This window comes from Falco punctatus (assembly GCF_963210335.1).
Source record: "Falco punctatus genome assembly, chromosome: 3".
In the NCBI taxonomy this organism is placed as follows: Eukaryota; Metazoa; Chordata; class Aves; order Falconiformes; family Falconidae; genus Falco; species Falco punctatus.
Window position 1 is genome coordinate 100,410,661 of NC_137582.1, and position 19,756 is coordinate 100,430,416.

Genomic DNA, 19,756 nt, shown 5'->3' on the forward strand with positions numbered 1-19,756 from the left:
TCCCACGCCGTGAGCCCGTCCCGCGGCCCCGCCGTCGGCACTGAGCCGGGGGTGGGGAGGAGGAGGAGGAGGACTGAGGCGGAAGGTGGCTCCCCAGCCTCCCTCCCTCCCGCCCTCCAAGGTGAGCTGCAGCTCCTGCTCCGCGCTTCTTTTGTCTCGGTGCGAGGCCGCCGCGCTCCCCCCGCCCCGCCCCGCCAAACTTTCGGCGGGGACCCCGCTGCCCCCCGACGGGCTGTGGGGCCCGGGGCCGGCGGCAGCTGCGCTCCCACCGGCGGCCGAGCGGGGCTGCCGGCCCGGGGTGGGGGGCGGGTGAAGGGTCTACGGCCCCCGCCTCCCCTCCGGGTTCCGCTGGGGCGGCCGCGGGCGGCCCCGGCTCGGCGCGGCACGCAACAGGTAGGGATGGCGGGGTACGGGGCGGGGGGCTGCCTGGCTGGGGGCTCTGGAGAAGTGCGAAGGGAGGGGGGGGAGAAGCAACAGTCTTCCCAAATTCCCCTTCAGTTGTTTATTTATGTACTTCCCGTGTCCATGCAAAAAGGGTTCGTTTCGCAACTCCGGATGATTTTCTTTTGGGTTTTTTTGTGTTTTTCCCCCCCCCCCCCCCTTTTTTTTTTTCTTTCATTTCTTCCTTCTTTTTCTCTCTTCCCGTTTTTCTCTCTTTTTCTTCTTTTCTTTTACTTCTTTTTCCTTTCTTTTAAACTTATTTGTCTTTACGTCCTGCGTTTGCCCATCTCATTCCGTGAGATCAAACTGACCGAAAGCAGCTACCCAGAGCCTCGTCCTCACTGACAGTCGGGGGAATCCAAACAAAGAGGTGCATCTACCGGAAATAATGATTTGAGAGATGTTTCTCTCCCTTCCCCACCCCCCCACCCCCCCCACTCCCCCGGCGTCTAGAATTAAATTGTTTTTTTTCTGGGAGGTTCCCTTGGAGGGAAGTTCAGCGCCGGGGCCGCGCCGCGCCGCGGGGGGATGGAGGGGCGGCGGCGGGGGGCGAGGGCAGTGCGGGACCCCGGAGGGGGGGGGGGGGGGCGGCCGGCGGGGGGACCTGCCGCCGCTGCCGCCTCTTTGTCTGCTCGGGCAAGTTGAACAAAAGGAGAAACTCGGATGAACTCTCCATCGCTCCCGGGTTTCTCTCATCTTCGACAACTTATCCGGAGAGATTTACTCAACTTTCTCCGCGCTCTCCCGCCGCTGAACAGCAAAAAAGCCCCGCTGCGGGCTCCCGAGGAAAAAGAAAAGAAAAAACCCGGGTTTCCCAGCGGCAAGCGAGGAAAAGGTACGTTGGGACTCGGCGTGTATTGTTCTCCGGGCTGCCCCCCGCGCCCCCCCGCCGCCGGGCGCTGGGCTGGGGGCGCACGGGGGGCTGTGGCTGGCCCAGCCCGTCCTTTGTACTCCTCGGAGCACATGCAGGTATTTTGGGGGGGGGGGGGGGGGGGGGGGGCGTCGTTCCGCCCTAGCTGCACTAATGCAGGCTGGGGGGCAGCCCTCGGGGGGGGTCTCGCCTCCTCCCTGTGCCTGCTTTGGGTTTGGTCATTTATTTTTTTCTTTTTTTGCGGGGGAGGGAAGTGGGTTCGGAGTGCTTTCGGTGGGTTCGGGACAGAGGAAGGCTGAAGACGGGGAAAAGTTCTTGGGATTGTTGGGAGTGCTGGGAAGGCTGGCCAAGGGGGAGGGGGGGGCTGGGGGGCCGGGGAGGGCAGCCTGCAGCAAGGGCGAGGGGGGGGACACCGCAGAGGGTCACACATTGCTGCTGCGGGACCATCCCAGGGGAGCAAGGTGCCCAGAAGTGTGCAGGGACAATTTTAGGAGGGGAGGGACCAGGGGGAGGACTTTGTTCTTCCGAATGCATTGATCGGGGTGGGGGGTGGGGGGGGAAGCACTGGGAAGGGTCAGTCCAGGCTGGCCCGTCCTCAGCTTGTCCTCCCCTGCGCAGCCCGCTCAGCTTCGTCCCGTGGAAAAAGCGGTAATTGCCTGGGTTTTGTTCCATCTTTCTGGTATTTGCGCTTTCTAGAGCAAGCATTGCAACTTTGGAAAACTTCCTGAAGCGCACTTTGTACTTTTCTTAATTATCTTGATTAACTTAGTGTCTTCTTAGTTTCCCTTCCATTTTTCTGTGCTATGTTACAGCCTCCACTTTTCTTCTTTTTTCATCCCAGTTCGCTGCTTTCCCTTTCTGGTGTTATTTTCTTGTCCTAATTTGCCAGTTGTCCTTTTTCCTCCTTAGATCTGTGCATTTGAGAATTTCTGAAGTCTCTACTTTTCCACATTCTATTGTTGCTCATTCTCCTCCTTCCTCGTCCCTGTCCACCTCTATGCTTACTTGCGATTCCCGTGAAAATCTCCTTTGGCCAGGATCTTTCATTTCATGCATGTGTAGATATGATCGGGTTTCTCTTGATATGTAGCAAATATAATAGCTTCTTCCTGTTCCCTTTCCTAAAATTATTTTTCTGTGGTCTGCCCTACGTGCATCTTACTCAGTTAACATAGATGGAGCTTCCAGCAAAAACTTCTTATGCATTCACCAGTATTCACCTTCTCCTTTCTTCTTGTTTTTATCTTGGTGCATATGCATCTTCCAGTCTCTAAAACCTCTTCTAGCTCCTCTTCCTCATCGTTGGTGTGGAAGTTTGTTCTTTCCCCCACTCCAGCTTGGCAGACTTGACGCTGTTCCTCACATCATGATTTCCTTGGGGTGCAGACTACTCCCAAGTTTTCTTGCCATTCCTCATATTCCCCGGCCCAACCTGAGCAAACGCTTGCAGTTGGTACTCCTGAAGGAATGGCAAAGCAGGGGTACCAGCGCAGGCAGGCATGGATTTGGCTGTTCTGGCTTGCTCCTTGCTGGGCCAAGCACCAACAGTGATGCTTGCTGCTCTGGCACCGGCCGCGGTAGCGTGTCTGCTGGTGGAGGTGCCACGGAGGGACACTGAGCCAAGGCTGAAGTGGGAGGAAAGATCACCCTTAAGTTCTCTCCTCCACCATCCTGATACGTCTCCTTCAAAACGGTTGATGAGTTTTATTTTTGCTACTTGAAGCTTTGTTATTGACTTACTCTTTTCATGAGTTTTGAAATACCTGCCGGGGCGGCTGAAGAGCCTTTATATTACTTTCCTCTCCTGTCACTTCAGTGCTTTCTGTAATGTAGGACTGCACAATGTGTAGAGAAATATGAAAGCCTTTTTCTTAAATCATCTTCTGTTACATTCCAGCCTGATGATGTTTTTAAAGTGAAATGCTGTCACCAGGCTTTGAGTTTAGTATGTGTCTAAATCTGTGAAGAAATACGTGTTTGAAATTATTCGGAAGAATGTAACTTTATAGTTGTGTGTTCATCCCTGGCTGGTGCGGCAGAGTTACTGTGCTGAACTAACGCCTCTTCCCCTTATTCGAACAGGTCAAAACACGGTTGTGGGGAAGACGGGATGGGATGTTTGCCAAAACACCCGCCTGTGATGGGTGCCATGTTGCATTATTCTGTGAGCGGTGGGATACAGCTTGGGATTCTTCAGGGGTGGTTAATGCGGCACAAACTGGACCATGCAGCTGCGGAATGTCTTAACTGTTTGGATTCATACATAACTTCATGGGCTCCTGGAAAAGGTGGAAGAGCCTCTTGCCGAAACTTGAGGATATTGTGGGAAATGCTGCTGAGACCCATTTGGATTATATCGCCATCTGTCACCAAGGTTCTGCAGCTGATGAAAGGTATGTGTGTGCCCTCTTGCAAAAATACTGTCTTGTACATCAGAATACCAAGCGCGTTGTCTTCGTCTTAAACTTGCTCTGTAACCTTTTATTTTTTTTGCCTCTGCCTTGCTGCTGACACCTAGCAGTAGTTTTGAGTGGCGTAATCTGACAGAAATGCCTTACTAATGGTTTGGCAGCATTTATATCTTGAATGTAGAAGGAAAAACTGAAAGTGTTTTTGTTTTCAGAGTTAACTGATATTTGCAAGGTAATGACTTCAAGGGGTTGAGGAGTCCGAGCAACTCTAGATCAGACTAGTTAACTTCCAATAAAAATAAATTAAAAACAATTTAAACAAAGCATTTTCTACAATTCCGATCTTCCAAGTAACTGATTTTATTTAAAGACGTGTTAGTATTTTGGGTTGAACTCAAGAAAACAACCTTCTATTATTTAATGTCTCTTCTTCCAAAGAGAAACAAAAATCTTACGGATGGTTCGTACGGGGGAGAGAGCAAATAGGGATATTTCACTTTAAAAACACATGAAACAAAAGAACTCCTTGAATTTCTAAGTTTTGATTTAAGGCTTCTTGTGGAGCATGTTTACATCCTGAATGTCCTAGTACTGTGACAGCTTATTGAATGCAGACAGCTCTCAGTTTTCTTGTTACTGTATGAGATAACAGGTGTACAAAAATGAAATGAAAACTAGTGGAGGAAACAAGCTATTAAAAGAGTTATTTATGAATAACAAATTATTCTTGAATCTAGATTAAGTGTTAATCCAATGGTGAAGAAATCATTGAGACCCTCAGTGAACTATGAAAATTGCAAAGCAAATTTTAAAACTATTTAAAATCTGATCCTTTTATACCTGTTTTCTGCAGTTCTTATTTATAGCTGAAAATGAATGACATGAAAATAGTTGGTTTTGCTGCATATTTCAGCTCATATGATTGGTTCCAGCCTAGACCATATGTAGGGCAGACAAGTATTCATAATCTTAAGAAAAGTGCTGAGCTGGCTGGCCTACTTTAGAGCAAAATAGAAATCTGAACGAATAATCACTTGTTATCCTTTCCAGTTGTAAACAGAGATACAAGAAGCAATACAGTCCCAATTTCCTCGTTCTGACTGTGTTGTAATAAAGACCAGCTCTTAATTTTCTTGATTATTGAGGATAAGCTTTTTGTTATGTACTGAACGCAATTAATGTACATTTAGATTGCCATTCTTAATATTGTTCTGCATTTATACTATTTTTGAACTTTGCATGACTTAAGTTAGCCATATGAAAGTCTTTATTTTAGAGGTTTGAAAAAGGAAAGTCTTAGGCTGTTTGTGGAAAGAGGGAAAAACATAATAAATGGATTGAGCTGGATAAAAATATTTAGAGCTGCTATCTAGTGTCATCTGGTAAAAGCAGCCCAGCTATTACGTTGTTGTGTTCAAAGAAAACCAAAACTCCGATCCTTTTTCCTTTCTGTGCAGATTTTCTTGTTCAATTTCTTCTCAGGCACTTGCTGCTCTTTAGGAAAGCTAAACTGGACAGAAAAGGTACAATCTGCTTGAAAGCCATTAGTTTTCATCAGCACTGCAAACGCGTGTGAATTTTTACATACAGTTAATGTAAATAGGGACAACTCCTTAGCTTAGCTTCATCTGAGAGTTTGTATAGACTGAATTTGATCATTGCCACAGGATTCAGGATATGTTATGCAAATTATTAGATATACTTGTGGGTGTTTATACCTGGAACATCTCAAACTTTAATGACTTGGTGACAAAACTTTTCCGATTTAAAGAAGGGGAATACAATTTATCTGTCTTCAAATTTCTTTGGACTATTTCCAATAAAACAAAAAGAAGCATTCTCATATTCAGAGATAGGATCTGCACAGAGAGGAGGAGTAGGGCCAGCTAGGAAATGTTTAGCATGGTAGTTCCCAGCTGGTAGGCATGCTGCATTGGTGGGAGGTGAGACCCTTGCAGGGCTTGCATGGAGATGGAGAAAATGCTATTTGCAGGCCCTGGCTGGAGCATCCCTGCACCTTCCTCCTGGGAGCAGCCCCAGCAAAAGGGGCAGCAGCAGCAGGTGGGGCAGGGGATGGCTGGAGTCTGAGCAGCACCTGGGTGCTGGGGATCACCTGCCTTCACTCAGGTTAACTCAGCCCTGCTGCCTTCGGTGGGGGCTGGCTGTGAGAAGCCTGTTTCCTGCTGTGAGGAGCCTGGGAGCTGTGCTCGGGAGGAGGGTTCCAGGTACGAGGGTCCTAACCCTGTAGCTCTGCAGTGTGTGGAAAGGGTTGTTCTTGTGCTTTGTCTCTGGTTGCAGTTGGGCCATTGCTTGCTTTGCTTGTGACTGTCCTGGGTGGTGGTGGGAGTCCTTGCGGGTGTCCTGGGCTGGGGAGTGAGCTCTGGACTCCCCCTTGCAAGGCTATCCTGGGATGTGTCATTGTTAAACTGGTAGCAGGACTTGCACCTAAAACAAATACAAGACAGTCTGAGTAGCAGTTACTCCTTTGAACTGTATTCTCAGTGAAGAAGGTCTTCCAGCCAGTGTACTTTGTGGTGTGAGGAGGTGCCTTGCTCTGTGTAGCTGGGGTGAGAGTAACCATGGCCGTGGCCTCAGGCTGGTGGAACAGAAGAGATTTAAAAGGGTGCAAGAAGTGCTTTCACAGGGTGTGGTGGGTGGGTGGAGTGGCAGTATTTCAGTTGTGCGTTGTGAGGAATAAGCAGAAGAGAAAAAGGACAGGGTCTGTCACTTCAGGGTTCTCAGGTAGCACGTGAAGGTGGTATGTGGAGTATCAGCAAACATCTGGGAGGGTAGAAAGGAAAATGTGATAAGGACTTTTTTATTTATTTGATTGTTCCTTCCCATTACTTGAAGTGCTTTATTTTGGGTCATGAATTCCAGAATTCCCAAGTGAGGTAGAACTTTCTGCAGACCCATGTGTGCCCCATTGACTCCTGATATGTCATGGAGAGAGGGATGCTTACCTGAGAGCTTGGTGCGAGGCTCTGCTCCTGGCAGCTCAGGGCAAAGGGGCTTCCTTCTCCGCAAGCCTTCCCAGAGCATCCTTCTCGGGATGCAGAGGTCCAGTTTGGCTGGAGTAAAATTTTGGGAGAAAGCTTTGGTAATGTGATTGTTAGTCCCTGAAAGGACTCCCAAACAGTCTGAAGAGTATTGTGTAGTTACGAGGAGGATGGGGTGGTGAGTAGTGACTGTGCTCCTTCCTGGGAACATGAGGGAGAAGCTGTAGGATGGGGCATATTTCTAGGACAGAGCTGGCTTTGTAGCTTTGGCTCCATAGAAAACCGTGTTGATAACGGTGTCTGGTTGTGTTGTTTTTTTTTTTTTCCCCCCCCCCCTCTTTATTTTGCTTAATGCTGGCTGAATCCCATGTGCTTAATCATATACCTTCATATAGTAGAAAGTGTAACTGCAAATACGATGATTTCTCTTTTTATTTATCTGCTTTTGCTGTTTTTCACCTTATCGAGTAACTTGGGGTACAACATTTGCAGAACCAACACACGCATTGGAGCACAGTTTGTTTCTTTTTAGCTTGTGTGAGAAAGGTAGGAGAAAGTTGACCAAGGCTGGAAAGAGAGAGTTGCCACTTGCAATGTGAGGGTGGGGGATGCTTTACTGCCCCCCTCCCCCATTCCATTACGGTTACGATTGAGATATACTTGCATAAGAAGTTATAATGAAAAAGGAGCTTCCACTGCGTGAGCTGCTTTCTGTAATGTGCTGTCACTTAGTCAGAGGCATATGGTGTCTGGAATAGTTTTTTTTCTCTTGATTGAATTTATCTTATATAGCAAGAAGCTTTCCAACTCACTAAAATTCTATTTTGATTCTTTTTTTACTTGCCTTGTCAGAATGTGAAATTTGTCACAAACTATGTGACGCCTGATGCTGTTGTGCTTGACACCTTGACCTTTCCTTGATTAAAATGCAGAGGTGTGTTTGGGTTTGGGGGGGGGGAGGGGGAATAGATAAGCTAGGGGGCATGCAGAATATTTTAACACAAAATTAATTGTGGTCATTGTTGGGGGACAGGGACAGCACATCCCCTGAAAGGTGACGGGACTCTGCAAGTGTGGATGCTGTGGTAGGACCAGTGAGGACATACTGCCTTGAACCCTGTGCAAGGAAAACCGCCCATACCTCGTCTCAGTGCTATGCCCGTGCTAAAAATAACAAAATGTTACATTGTGTATATTTAAAAACTAAAAAGAAACATCACGTCATCCAATTAGAAACAATGTTGCCACCTTAAGCAAATAGTCTGTGTTTTGATACATTGTAACCATCCCGGTATTGGTGTTTCTGTCACTTTCCCTGTGTGGGTGGGTTTATTTTTTTTCCCCTAACTGTTCTTAGAACATCTCGTAAGTGAAAGGAGTTGCCTGAAGTCCTGTACTGGGTGGTGAGTGCGGTGTTGCTCTGGGTGTCAGCATCACTCTTCCTCCAGAGGTGAGGGAGAGTGGTGGGGCAGGACGGCGGGTGGAGGAGGTGGGTGTGTGTGTGTGTGTGTGGGGAAGGCACATGGTGCCATAAAATTTAGTGAGTGGGCAATGGGAGGGGGCATAGGGTTGGAGTGATGGTGGGCAAGGCAAGGAAGCAGCGAGGCATCTTGGAAATGAGGGCTGGTTGCTGGTGATTGATGCGCTGGAGAAAGGAGAGGTGGATTTTGTGGGACTAGAGGAGAAGCGGTTTGTCGTAATTTATGTGCCTGGAGGCCATCGGAGCATTTCTAATGGGAAAATGTAGTGCAATCTTTAAATGGCCGTAGCATAGGTTATAAATATCTCGGGGATCAGTAGTATTGGCTTCTTCTTGGTGTATGATAAAATCGTTTCTGTTTAATGCTGTACAAGGAAAGAGAAGTTTAACTTTGCGTGTTTTGAATTAAATCTGCTCCCAAAATAACTGCAGTCTTCAGCTGAGGATACAAGTTAGCTTCTTCTGTTTGGCTTTGCAATACTGTGCAAGGCAAAAAAAATCATTTAGGTAAGTGGTTCAGGAGTTGCATATGTTGTTTTGATGTTATCTTGGAGGTGAGACTTTGTGTGGCTGCTCGTTTAGTTATCTTTCAGAATTTGCAAATGGGTTTTTGGTTATCAGTGTTGCTCTGTGCATATGCTCTGAAAATAATAAAAGTTGTGATGGCTCCGGAATACCTAAGAAGGCACCGTGAAGATTATGTGGCAAGCAGAGGTGTAGCTAAGCAGCTTGCTGGTGTAGTGCCACACAGGGTGTTAATTCAGACCTGTAAGCTACTGAAACTGTGATGGTGCTACTGGCCTTCATCTATTAATTGTTGCCTCCCAGCTGAGTTTGCATATGATGTGGCTCTGCTGGTGCTGGAGCTGACCTGAGTGGTGATGGCGCAGGGGGCTCTTCCCTGGGCTCCCTGTGGGGTGTGAATGTGGTCTCCACTGACCTTTGCAGAGGGGCTGCTGTGTAAAGGCTTTGTGTTGGGAACAAGTGTTGGAAACAACAAAGGTGTTGGAAGAGGCCTTCTTCCGCTTACGGAAGAGGCATAGCCTTATTGGTAAAAAAATCAGAAGATAAGCGTACTGTAACCAGAGGTATGACCAGAGATAGCATACCTCTCATCATCTATCTTAATTTGGCCATATTCAGAGTTTTATGATGCAATATAGGCAGTAGATTTATTCATTTGAGTTCCTGGACTGGACTGATGGGGCATGTTTAGGCATGGGTCCCTACGGAAAAACAGACATTGGAAGGAAGGGTGGTTCTGGTTCACAACTTCATGTTTTTAGTGCCTTGCTTTTTTTTTTTTTTTTTTAATTGAAATTCATTATACTTACAAAAGAAGTAAGGAAAGAAATATATTTCTAAACCCAAAAGCTTGTTCTTTATCATGTAGATACCTTTCATCATCAGGATTTGTATATGTTACTTTTATAGTCTCACATCTATGCATTTTGTGGCTTTATCAGTTTAAAGTTCTCCTTTTGCATATGGTTAATATCTGCATCCTAGATCATGACTCGGTTTATCAGATTTGGATTAACTGCCACTTCTTCTTTTCAAATAGCTTCTTTTCCATGGTATCAACACCTGATATTTGAATATTATCATCCATCTTCAGGAGACTTTGACATATGAGCATTTCAAGCCTAATTTAGTTGATTTGAACGTGTTGTGAAAAACTTTGTTTAAATTGAGAGAAAAGTTGAGTGATTATTGCTTTTAAAGCATAAATGGGAGCAAAGCTTGCAAAAACAAATTAGCTGTCCCTTTAAATATCCATATTGTCAACTTAGTTACTCTCTGTAGAACTCCCATCGATGGGAGAGAGGGTTTCTCCTGCAGAAATTCCAGCGCTTGGGCAGCGGAGGAAGGGGGCTGCAACTTGGTATAATTTCATGACAGCAGTTCATCTAGTAATAGGGCTGAAAAGGGAATTTTAAGGGCAACAATAAGAGGAAGCTGCTCCTTCTCCCCAAAGGAATGAATGGACAATTTACTTAATGTCTATTGAGACTGGTTTTGGAGCACACAACCCATCTAGATGCAAGACTAATTAGATGTTAGTTTATTTTAAATGTCTTATTTAAACTGATACTTGACACCTTCCTTGTATGCCTTTTAGTGTATGGTAGCTTAAAACTAATACCTGAAATATTTTCATCAGCCAATTTGCGTTCCCCAGTGCATTTTTTTCCCTGTTTAGCCACCAACATTTGAGCTGCTGTGTCTAAATCCAGTCATCTAGGTCGATTTTTCAGCAGAGCCAAATAACAATCGCTGTTGACTTCTGTGGCAATACTGACCACTTGATTTTTTTGGAAAAGTAAGTCGGACACCAGGGCCCCTGTGTATACACGTACATTATATGCTTATACTTTAGACGTAAATACATATGTACATCCTGTGTGTAAATTCCCATCAGTCAAAAAACATATAATGGAGAAGCATCTATTGAATTAGTGATCAGGCGTATAATGAAAGAATTCACTTTAATCAGGTTTAAAACGCTTTATCTCAATCTCAGGCATACTGCTTACTCCTTTCCCATCCATTCCCCCCCCCCCCCCCCAAGACACCACTGAAAAGAAGCAAGGCATATCTGAGGTGGATATGACAAGCACTAAAAAAAGAAAGTGTTTTCAACTGGCAATCAATCTGGCTTAATGTTTTTATGTGTGTATGTAGAATGTATATACACAAGTTATATATGTTGGTTTGATGGAATGCATTGCTTTAAATTCTACACAGTCTAATACTTGAAGTGGCTAGAGGAGGTTGTTTATATATATCTTGTTTTAACATCTTTAGTAGGAATTGTGCCACCAAAACTATGTGTGGAATGTTGCTTGTTGTGGACTTCATGGAGGGTAGATGTATGAGTGGCTTTCTTTTTGAGACAAGGGAGAGCATGTTTGCAAAGGAAGATCAGACCCATTCCCAGATTGATTTCTTTGCATTTGTAAATGCAAAGAAATCAATCTACTGCTTTGACCTTGGTTTGTGTGTTGTGGTTAAAACATTTCCCCCCGCCCCCCCCGAACACTGTTGCAAAAGGCAGTAAGTTAAGTTATGATGGATCAAAGTGAGGGTAGGACAGAAAAGAGGCAGAATAAGAATACTTTTGCAGATTTCTGTGTGTGAGGCTGTTGCCCAGGGTTAGGCATCTCAAGCCTTTCCTCGGAGTGTTGGTACAGTCCTGTGGAGTGTGGTTGGATAGCTGTGTCCGATAGCTGTGTAGGAGACCATATTCTAGACACTGAAAAATGTCTATAGCATTATTAGAAATAAGGATTTGCAGACCCTCTGTAGCCTGGTAGGTAGTTTATGAAGGTGAAGAGGAGGGGAGCTCTCTGGCTTGTTTCTCTGCTCTATCAGCAACGGTGTACCCAAGTGATGGGTGCTGAGTTAGAGCAGGGTGTATTCTGAGTGTCTGGCTGCTCGGTGTGAGCAGTGCTGTGCCAACACCCCGGGAATTGCCAGGAGCCATTTTGCATATATTTTGCATTTAACATTTTCCCTTGTTTTCTACTGTGGGCAGTGGTTTATGGCCACAATTTGTGTAAGAGGAGCAGGGTATCTTTATTCTTTTTTATTCTGAGTGCTTCCAGGCTGAAGAGAACTATGAAGTAGACCCTGTTATTCCAGGTCAGTGCCTGGATTAACTTCTTGGCAAAAAACTTGTTATGGTTCATGTATCGCCATCACTGCAAAACACAGTGAAAGTGAAATAGGGTATCTCTAGTACTGCTTAGGTAAGATCAATTTCTCCTACAAAAACTAAAGAGGAATCTCTGTGGAGGGGCAGGAGTTGAACGTGGTATAGTAACCACTTGCCAGAAAGATGCTTGGTAGTAGTTTGCTTTTGAGGGAGGTGCAGCTACTTAGTGTGTCTCTAAAGAGAACCAGGGTGCACTCATTGGAAGAATATTGGCCTGTCTGTTGGGCAATTTATCTTGTCATATGTATTTTTAGTGAATTTTGACTTAATCTGCCTCTTGCCTTAGCATTCAAAGATGAGAAATACAGGCTCTGAGGAATATTGCCATGAACGGTTGATGCCTGCATTTGGGGGTAGAGCCCTACTTGCTATATAGCAGTGCTGGCGTAATCTATAGGCATTACTGGCCATCTTATTTTTGTTTTCCGTAGTAGGAGGAAGGGGAACAAACACTTAATTAAGCATAACAGAATATTTATTTTCTCTTATAACTTTTGTCATGTCTTGGTTCTCCAGTTCTTGGATTTAGAATTGCTACACTAGCTGCACATGCCTTATTATGTTCTGTCGAAATTGAAATAAGTAGAAAATGTATTTGAAAAAACATTCAGCATAAGAATTCTGAGGTGATTAATATTAATTTTAAAATGAAATCTCATAATTCAAGGGTCAAAGTCTTTTGTTTGGTGAAAATTATCGGTATAGAAGCTCTCTGTATCTTTAACTGAAATGGTCTATAATTTATGCTTGATTCTTCTGGTAGGTTAATGTTAATTAGTTTAACATATCACTCATAAAAGATGTCATAGTTGAGTCATTGTGTAGGTAACAAATCTTGCACTGGCTAGCAATGAAGAAATATTACCTCTATTAAAACCCACAGTTAAACCGTGGAGTCAGTAAGGACTCATGACATTTCACAGTCATCCAGCTTAATGCATTTTAATGCTTTCAGTGGTGTGAGGGTTTTTTCTTTTGGGGGCTGTGTGGGGGATAAGCCAGTGATGCAGAGCTTTCAGATTATGCAGCGCAGTGTGTAGCGTAGCTTGTGCCAAGAGAGAAACCTGGTAGAAATGCAGGTGTTAGGGCTGGGTGCTGTAACACCCATTTAACCTTAAAAAAATATCTCTGGTGTTGGGTTACCCAAGGAAAGCATACATAAACAGTGGTAAAAAGCCCTCTAGTTCTGAATATCAGCAGATTTAAGTGATTTGATATTAACACAGCTAAACATTTTGCAAGTATACATGCTTGTAATTAGCTAAGTAGTTTCATCTATCTCTGCCCTGAGAGAAGCATTAGAACTGATTCTATAACGGAAGGCAAATTTCAGTTGTAATTGTGGAGCGGTTAGTATGACTCCATAATCTTTCTTACTGAATTTAAAAAAACCAAAACAAAACAATCCCCAGCCTCTCAGAGGAGGTGATGGTGTAGTGCTGCCATCAGGGCTGTGAGCCTGTGCCAAGCCCTGGCACCGTGCTCAGCTGTTACAGGTATGCCAGGGCATGGGGCTGGCAAGGCAAGTTGGTCTGATCAGACCTCTAAGCAAAAGATGCTGCCCTCGTCTATACATCCAAATGGCGATGAGCACTGGGATAAGCATTTGAGAGGGCTTTCTCTGCCTGAGGAAGCCTGGATCAGTGGAAGGTCTTGAAAGCTGGTGGATTTTCACTTGAACAGCACAGGCTGGCATGGTCAAGGGATAACTGCTTTGCATCACAAATTAATGTGGAAATGTTTAAACCTCTTCCCTTGCTAAAGGCCATAAGCACTTGCACGGCGCAGGCGAAGGCAGTCCATCTGGCATGCAGCAAAGAACGTCTGAAGCTTTGGAGGGCGCCTACCAGTCCACCTCAGAAATCATGAACTAACCAAACAGATGTGTTTGCTTGAGGATTGTGTGCTTGTCTCCCTGAGGCTTGGTGGCCAGCTAAACGTGGTGAGGCTGAGCTGGGGAAAGAAGGGTTACCGCCTTGTAATAAAATGCAAGTAAACAGCCAAGTGTTCCATCACCTCACAGCCTGAACATTGGAAGAAACTAGGTTAGCTCTTTCAGAATCCTGCTGAAAGCAGTGTTTCGTATCTGAGAAACGTCAGCTTTGCAGCAGGTGGGGCTGGCGGAAGAACAGCAGTGTTCTTCTGCCTCCTTTGAAATAGTGTGAGCATTCAAGCTCTTTTAGGCTCCTTTTACTTCTGTACCCTAGTAGAAAGCAGAGCTGGTGACTGTTTTACCGTGAAGATTCGGTGAAGTTTTGTCCACAAAAATGTGCCATTCTTTGCTTTTCCGCTCATGGCACGGGTGTATTTGTTGTGTGTCTCAGCACAGGTGAAGGCATAAGGCAAAACGATCCCTTTGAAGTGGCTGCAACCATCAGCGTGTCACACTGACCTTGTAATGACGTACTTGCTGCTGTGTACGTAGCTGTGACCATCAGGTTTACCCAAAGGAGACCTTTTTCTATGAACAGGTTGCTCTTGAGGCGCTGTTTTCCTGAGATGGTTTTACTTGTAGCTTCCTTAGCCATTTGCTGGTTCATTCATTTCCAATTATAAATTCTGGTTACCGTAAGAGTTGAAAAATTGTAGCAAACAAGCGACTTCTTTCTGGATTTGCTTCTTACCTTGGATTTGCATTAAGCTTTCAGACTTCCTTTAATTTTAACCATGAAACCGGAATATATTACAGTAATTTTATTAACATCAAAAGGCTTCAAATTGTTCACGTGTAGCTCTTAAAATTTATAAAGCAGCAGTTTAAGACTTTGAAATTCTTAACAGATGCTCAGCTATGCTCCCAGTATTTGAGCTTAAAGCAGAAAGAATTTAACTCAATTATAATAATGTAAACCTTTCCCCTTTGCTTTGCATAATTAAATATTTTCATTTACATAGCACAGAAGTTTAACATTCCAAATGGGCTAGATAAGCAGAAGAAAAAGGCAGACAAAGATGCATCTTTGATGCATGCAGAGTAGTAATGCACTTGCTGGTAATCTTAGTGCACGTTTATTAATAAAACCTTAACTAGAAATCCATATGCAAATTCCTGTGATTATGGATTGTATTTAATGTGTGATATATATATATATATATTTAATTTAATTGGGTTCATCTCTTGAAATAGTAAGGTACATTAGAACTGGGGCAGGAATACAGTAACCTTGATATCTTCTTCTGCTTCTTGTTTTAGTATATTAATTAGTGGAACAGGTCTGGGGAAAATTAAGGTTTCCCTTTATTCGTTTGGGCAACTTATGTGGATGCAGGAGATGGCTTGAGTGCGCCTATATGCAAGTCTGTGATCCTGTATGTCTCTGATTTACAACTGGTGTAGGAAAAACTATGCTAAGGGTGGTTATTACTGTCACTTTGAGTAATGCTGCGTATCAGATTCACCAGCCTGCTGTCAGAGTAGTATCTCTGTGGTGTAATATGAAGCATCAGGTGCTTTGAGGGCTACAGAATAAACCAAGATCTGCAAATAAACAGCTGCACTTCTCTGAACTACTGCTGTTTGTCACGTCCGTATCAGCAAAACTTATCAGACCGAAATGAATCTTTGCTGTGTTTCTGAAGAAATTTAGTGCAACTTTGGTTGGGTAGTTTAATGTCCCGTTTGATTCTTCTTGGAACTGGGAGGGTCGGTGTTGTTAGCCTATAATAAACTGAAGCACTGCTGATTGTCATGTGTCTGAAATCTTAAATTACGTAATATATTACATATTGTCAAACCACATGTGATTAAGTAAAAGTGTGTAAAATCAGAGATTTTTTTTTTTTTTTTTAGTGACTTTGCTTACCTGGTGAAGTCTGAGTGTATGTGGCTCAGTTTGGTTGAACATTATACATCAAAGCAGTTTGGAGATTTATTTTTACAGTTACTACGTGTGTTGAATCTTGAATCCTAAGGGCCAATACATAGGATACAAACAACACTTTTGTACACTAGGATTAAGAAAGGATGGATCTTTAGACAAAGCTTAGATTATATTAAGTGCTATTTTCAGCATATGGATTTTATGGTGTATATCAAAACACAAAATAAAGTGGAAATCCAAGCAAAAGGGAGAGCACCTTTATGTGTGTGTATGTATACGTTGCGGGGTGTGTGGGGGACCTTAACGGAAGCTGGTGTGTTTATCTTTGACCTTATATTCACATTCCCTGCAGGGATTCTTAGTTGATGAGCTTGGGGGAAAATTGTTTCAGTGGTACTTATCTTTCTGGGTTTTTCTGTCAATTGTCTGGGTTTATTCCATTTGCAAATTTCTTCTTTTTAGTGCACTATAGAAACCTTTGCCATCTTTTTTGCCTTGTTTGATGGGGTGAACATAAGGGAGCAGGATGCAGGTGAAAAAAAAATGAGAACGTAAAATTCAATGTAGGGAAAAATCGTATCCCAAAGCTGCTTTTGCCATCCTTTTAAAATGATGAGTGGCTGTTTGCTAAATACAAATCCAGGAGTGTAGGTTACTTGCTTAAAGAACAAGTGAAGCTACGAGGATCTCATTAACTTTGGTTTGCATATAATCCCCAAAGCTTATAATGATACATGTGCTCTTGTTTTCTTTTCTCTTGCCTCTAACTGTGATTGTTGGGGAGCACTTACATGTTCTAAAAAAGTCTTTGGGACCTCTAGGCACCTTTAAGATAATTTTATTGGTAGAAATGCAACTGGAGGCTGAGTGCAGTGTTCTCTTAATTTTTATTATTGCTCTTTTTGCTTTAGCTGTTAGGTATTTTGCCAATTGTCTGCTCTGTTCTTACTTCATTTGACTTGCTCTTCATCTCTGAAGGGTCATGAGACGTTTGCATTATGAAGTAGCTGCTTAGCTCAGGAAATTGCAGCATTCTCTGGATTTTTTAGGTGTTTTGACACTTGGGAGAAAAATGGGTTTCTTTTGGTTTATATTGAGTTAAGCGTAGTGAATGTATTGGCGAAGCACCAGTATTGTAGTCAGATTAGGTAAGTTGGTCTTGTATATAAGGAGTAACACTGGCCTGTGTTGTTGGTTCCTTACCTGGATGCCTGAGGTCTGTTGCCCTCTGGCTGGCTTTCTGTGGTGTTGTATTCTCTCTGGCTCTGTTCCTGCTCATTTACAACTGGATTTCACTGTGCTGAAGCCCCTGTTAGAGGTGAGACAGGGAACTGTTTCTGTGGACAAAGTTAGGTGTTTGTCTGTCTATGTGCATGAGGCAGGAGTTGGTTTCTGTTGGTAGTAAGGGTCTGGTGCAGAGCGCTGTACGTAGAAGATGAGGAAATACCCTTTTTGCTTACTAGATTTTGTTCACAATTAGCTTATGCTATGTGGGTTTATTTACTACAAAAGCAGTGTGTTGCCACTTTACTAAGCCCTTCTCTCTCCCTTTTTTCTCCTATTCTTGATGTTGTCAAAAACTCTTAAAGTAATTGTGTGCCTGTTTCTCATTTAAAAACCAAACACCGCCCCCATACCTGACATTCTGAAAATAGTATGGAATATTAGGCCTGGGAGTCCCTGGAGTACAGCCATTTATTTGTGTGGTATGTGCATTTTTCTCAGGTTTGTTTTTGTCCAAAGGTTTAGGGAGTGTCTATACACTTTACAGTTCTCAAGTCATTAGTGATTTGCAGGTAATTGGGTCCAAGTTTAACTATATGCCTGTAATCTCTGGGGATTACAATTCCTAGACGTTTTAATACCAGGGACTGCCGTTAGAAACTTCAGTGAATAAGCAAGTCCTGATTTATGTGCATTTAATTAATCCTACTGTCTGGGACTTGTTCCAATAAATTCACACATCTGGGCGAGCGCCCAAGGTTTTCAATGAGTTCTTACAGTTCGGGTATTGACCTTTGAGGGTTGGAGACTGGAATCAGGGCATCATCCACTTAAAACAGTTCTTCTGTGGGACCTATTTTAGTATTTGTTGGTATCTCTGACCATGACTCTGATGACGCTGAAGAGTGAGCAGACACTTTTTCTGTTCTTAGTTGCGAGAAGTATGATTTTTTTTTTTTTTAATGTGGTTTGAGAACCAGACCCCTCCACAGCAGTTTAATCCAATTGTGAGATGGTCGGTGTATCTCATTTTCCTAAGGACTCTGATGGGATAATCCCAGGTAACCCCATCATAAGCCCTTCTCAGCATCTGGCAATACCACTGATGAGGGTTGTGATACTGCAGGTGACATGCTTGAGGTTGCCTAGTTGAGGCCTGGATGCAATAAATGTAACCCTATATACTTTAATAATTCTGAGTGCAAACTTAGTCAACTTAAACCAGGGGTGGTAGAAAGGGAAGCTTTGGCATGGAATCTCTCTCTGGTGGGACTTGTCTGCACGCTGGAGGAACGAAATATTACTTTAGTAGAGGAAGACGGTGTTAGGAAATAGTTAAACTGGACACACTGGTCCTGTGATAATTAAAGTTGCAATTTAATTGAAACATGCTCAGCTGATGGCACCTATCCATGGCTGGGTTATAATGGGGACAGCTGATTTTTTTTTTTTTTTTTTTTTTTGTGGCTGTGGAAATGGGCATCCTTCCCATCATGGGGATGGTTAGAACGTTTGCTTTGCTATCAGCACTGCCTGGGCTTTTCTGTGTTGCTTCTGTAGTTGGCTGCTTTTTCCTCTGGACTACAAGATGCTTCTGAAATGCAGGGCCATGAAGTCCCAGGAAGGACTGGCCCTCCCTCTGCACCAGTTATGTCAGTTGGAATGGGAATGTCACTGGGGGTCTGTCTCTATACAGTATATATGGGCACAGTGTGCTACATCCCTTTTTGAGGTTTTGGTTTCCTGCCTGCATGGTGGGAATTTAATTTCTTCCTTCAGTTCTGATCATTTTGCTCTGAGAGGTAATAGACAGTCCTTTCTTGTGTGTCGTTCCGATGTGGGAGCCATTTAATTGTTATAACAGGATTTTTAGTTTTGTGTTGGTACATTGACAGGGTCCAGATCTCAACCTGTGCACTCTGTGGTCAGGATTTCTGGGTGTTGTGTGTGATGTGGTGGGTTTTTGTTAATTTGTTTTGTTCTGTTTTTTTTTTTTGTGGCGTGGGTTTTGTTTTTACTTTTCCATTTTGTGACATCATTGTTGGAACTGGAATCCTTGAAGGTCTTTGGTTTGCTGGAATGAAATCCTTGAGTTCGGTACCTGGGAGGAGCGAGTTATCAATTCTCCCTGCCCTTTGGGAAGCGAAGTTTCAGCAAACATCTGCATGGGCTGGGGACTGCATTGTCTGCTCCGTGATAATTTTTTGTGGTTATTTGTATCTGACTGCTCTCGTGGTGTGAGTATGAAAATGGTATTTTGCCTACCTATAAAAGGCAGGATTTACAGTGTTGGTAAGGAGGGGGAAGAGCTCAGGGGCAGGAATGGTGATACTTGGTCAAACAAAGTTTTGTCTTTCTTTTGTTGGGAAAAAGAAACAATAAATGCAGTAGAACTTGTTTTTGGTGCCATATCCAAGTGTGAAATATGCGCAAAGATAACAGCAATGTAATCAGTAGCTCAGGAGTTTTATTGTAAGCGTTGTAGTTGGCTTGATGAAAGGTTGATACACTCAAGATCTTGCTGAGCTGTTGTGGGCACTTCAGGAAGAGCGTGAGAACAGGGCGAGTTCATATTTATGCTTTCACAGTTTCCAGTGGTTTATGGCTTGTGAGCCTTGGACTTGACTAAGTGAAAATGTCTTGGTAGTTAATAATCATCTGAGGGTTTGTATTCCCGGCGCTTTTTGAACGAGTGGGGACTGGTGGTACTCACCACGTTCTGCTCCATGATGGACCTCATGAGATGAGAAGAAACTGCCCGTTGCATGGGTTGAACCTGCCATGGCCGGGT

The 19,756-nt window shown here is 43.8% G+C and overlaps 1 protein-coding gene across 3 annotated transcripts in view; it reads left to right on the forward strand.

Moving 5' to 3' along the window:
* Positions 1-1,036: 1,036 nt before the first annotated feature.
* The window catches only part of LOC308061452 (uncharacterized protein), a 296,800-nt gene continuing 278,080 nt past the window's right edge, over positions 1,037-19,756 (forward strand). For all 3 annotated transcript variants that reach the window (XR_013927233.1, XR_013927234.1, XM_080381414.1), the window contains exons 1-2: positions 1,037-1,276; positions 3,395-3,705. The gene's annotated coding sequence lies outside the window, so the exon portion shown is untranslated. The remainder of the gene's footprint in view (positions 1,277-3,394; positions 3,706-19,756) is intronic.